This window comes from Chanodichthys erythropterus, chromosome 9, assembly GCF_024489055.1.
Source record: "Chanodichthys erythropterus isolate Z2021 chromosome 9, ASM2448905v1, whole genome shotgun sequence".
In the NCBI taxonomy this organism is placed as follows: domain Eukaryota; kingdom Metazoa; phylum Chordata; class Actinopteri; order Cypriniformes; family Xenocyprididae; genus Chanodichthys; species Chanodichthys erythropterus.
In genome coordinates, this window is record NC_090229.1 from 33,591,163 (window position 1) to 33,594,942 (window position 3,780).

Below are 3,780 nucleotides of genomic sequence, written 5' to 3' on the forward strand. Positions count from 1 at the left end.
TTTTATTACCTATTGAGCTTCCTACCTAGACAGCATTTTAATAGCGTTTCGATTTAGCACTTGAACTGCCTACAAATGCTGTCTAAGTAGGAAGCGCGCTAGGTTTTGAAACACAGCCGGAATATTCATAACTGCGAGCTGAAGAAATGTTCATTCAGCAGAATAGCAGTGCTGAGCTTTCTTTGGAAGACATTCATAACTAAAAAGTTTTCAAATATTTGCCCGTTATATTATATTATAATTAATTTTATTATTATAACATTTTATTTCTTGCTAATTTGTTTACAGTTTAAGAGCAGAAGGAGAAGCAGAGGGTTGTGATAAATGGCTTTGAATGGGGAAACTTTCTTGAAATGCTTCACATCTGGAATGTGTTTGTCCTGATTTACAGGGAGTGTATACTGACACATACCACGAGATCTCATGGAAACTATAGTTTATAGGTTACAATTTGATTTTAAGTGACATGTGGAAATATTCTGTGCCATAAGAACTTTGGGTCCCTGTTGATGGCCCTCCCTGGCAGATCATCCTGTGGGCAGACACACAGAGGGCCTTGTTTTGGCAACACAAGTGAGTGAGCATAACAAATGTGCTGCCGCATGCAGGAGGAAACCACACTTTTCTGGCTTTGGGCCTATTTCAGAAGATTGCACAGATGATAAGAATCTTACAAGATATCAATCATTGTTCCCTCGCTGAATACTATTTGTTATACTGTAGCAATTGTAACATTAATGCAAGCTATTATAAACCTTTCCTTACAGATGCTAATTAAATACAGTTATCTAAAAGAAACACTAATTCATGTTTACAGTGAATTTGAACAAAGACAAATAGTAAAACTGATGGCACACACACACACACACACACACACACCATTCAAAAGAAAGATGTTTTAATGTTTTTTAAAGAAGTCTCTTATTCTCATCAATGCTGCATTTATTTGATCAAAAATACAGTAAAACAGTAACATTGTGAAATATTATTACAATTTAATAGAAATGTTTTATATTTGAATATATTTTTGGCCAGTTTTATTTGTTCAAGCTAAATAAAAGTATTAATTTAAAAAATCTTACTGACAGTAGTGTACAAGAAAAGCACAATAACTGCATTAGGGTCAATGACATGACGGGTCTTTTTTTTTTTTTTTTTGTCCAAAGGCCTTAATAATAATAAAAAACAAAGATATGACATCCAAAGTATGTAAGGTAGTACAACTACTGTAGATATTTTTTATTGAATCCAAAATGTTTTAATTATATTTTGCTACATATAAAAGTATTTTAAAGATTCTGAAGTGTCAAAAGGTCATTCGGTTTAACCGTCCAAAGGCCAATACAGCCATTTCATTTTATGATTAAAATATCTTAAAATGTAATAAATGTATATATTTTTTATTTTGGCATGATTTTATAACATCATATATCAACAGTGCAAAATGGTATTAATATTATGTGTAGAAGATATGTACAAGTCATTGCTTTGTTATGAAAAAAATGTTAGGAAAAATAATTTCATTGATGTCATTCGGAGTAACCAATATATAGGGGTCATTTTGAATCAATGCTGCATTTACGCCACTGCATAATTAGTGTAATCTTGAGATGACAACATGTGACCTTATATTCAGAGATGTTCATGTCCTCGGACTGGAAATTACTGTATGTGTTTCTATGGCACCACTATCAACGCCTAAATTAATCTACAGCAGTCAGGTGGTACAATGGCCATGTGGTACACGTGTAAACTCCCAGTTTACAAACTGTAATTACGAGCTCTAGGAGGATATGAATGCTTTTTATGAGCCAGAATCTTGTAGTTACAGTAATTACAATATGGCGTGAATGCACCTCAAGTCATGCGGTCAATAACATGTGACAGGATGTGACATCATTCAGATGCCTGCAAAGGACCACATGGTCGTGAAGCAAAGTAACTAACTCTCTCTTTACTATTTAAAAAATTCATGTTTTTACTTGCTCCTATGCATGTCCCAAAACATCAGGTCATTCAGTACAACCGCTATTAAACATGGAAAATATTTTAAAAACTTGTACTAAATATAAAATGTTTGATTGTCCTTTTGCCAGCTATCTAGCAGACTAAATAGCTAGCTAGCTAGATAGATATCAGCCTGTTAGCAATGAAAATAGCATCATTCGGTATAACCAATAGTGTCATTCGGTAAAACTGAAATTTTGGTTTTACCAAATGACTTTTTTGGTGACAAATTTTGTCCAAATTAGTGACAAAAGCAGTGTTAATTGATTATAAAACCATATAATCTCATTGGTAACACTTAATAAACTTCAAAATGTATTATATCTCCTTTATGCTTTTTTAGACTTTTAAAAACCTTTTTTTGTCAATGGCGCATTAATAAAGTAGATTTATTTACTAACTTAGCTTTAATGCCTTTTATTTTGTTTCAACAGTCAAATTTCCATTCATGTCACTTAAATGACTAAATGTCTCCCTCTTCTGGTGTTAAAAGGCATCAAAAGCCATGTCTGTTGTATGATCAGGAATATGATACAGAATGATATATCTTTCATCCCTAGAGAACTCAAAATGTTTCAACTTTACAATAATCATTTTAACCAAAAGTTAGCATTATTCTTGTCACTTCTCTCTAACTCCATAGTGAAATTACAATGGCTAATTGTCATTCAAAAATGTAAGACATTAGAATTCATAAAAGTAAGCACTACTAAAAACAAACACACTGGAGCATTAATGTCATCACACTCGTCATTCTCTAACATTGTTTTATTTTGCATTATAAGATGTTATAATGAGGGAGAGAAAGAAAGCAATATGGACCTTCAAGTAAAGGCATATAGACAGAGACAGCATAAAAACACCCATATCAGTGTGAACAAAAAGCCAAAACACATAGAAATGAATTTTCAGAAAGAATATAAAGGGTTCATTCACACTCATGTCTGAATAAGAGCATCAGTGGCGTTTCAAAGGACTAGAAAAACAAAACATCAAGTACTGAAGCACCCATGACTGCCTTTTGTAAGTGTTCACAATGTCCTACAAACCCTTTTATAGCACCAATAATATATTTGTGCTTTAGCTTATAAAGGTTTGGACATATAACCAAAACATAAAAGGAAATAAATCTTGTGCATGTGCATAATTTGTTCACATTTTGTTGAATAGTGGCCTGTACTTCCTGTTTCACTTTGTTCTTAGCTTTTCTGTTACTCAGTTTCTCTCCCTACCAGTTTTATCTAAGACTACTGACTTTTGTTAACACTTCTAGTAGTGATTGATACAGAACTTTTATACTATTTAACCTTTGTGTTCTCGTGAACCTTCAAAGAATGTTTCACACAAATAAAAAAGAAAAAAAACATTCAGTAGGAGGTTTAAGGTCAGATCTCTTACCATGGGTTGAATGATTGAGGTGGTGAAGTGGTAAGATAGGGAAAATAAAAACAAATGTGGGGGCTAAAACTGGAATCACAAAAAAAGCAACAATAAGTTAAATTCACAATACAGTATATCTAATTAAATATAATTCATATTTACACCACAGACAAACACATTCAGTGTATTACTATAATTTATATAATTCATTCAAATGGCTCCCCGTACATAACATATACATCATAGGTTTCATTCATTTTTTGGTAGCATATTCAAGTTTTTCCTCATCATAATAGGATGAATAATCTCCTGCTAGATTCGATGTAATAGACAGTATGTCCTGGGTCTCCTCTTGGTTATGATGTTAATATCAACCCTGATAAAATTTCTTAA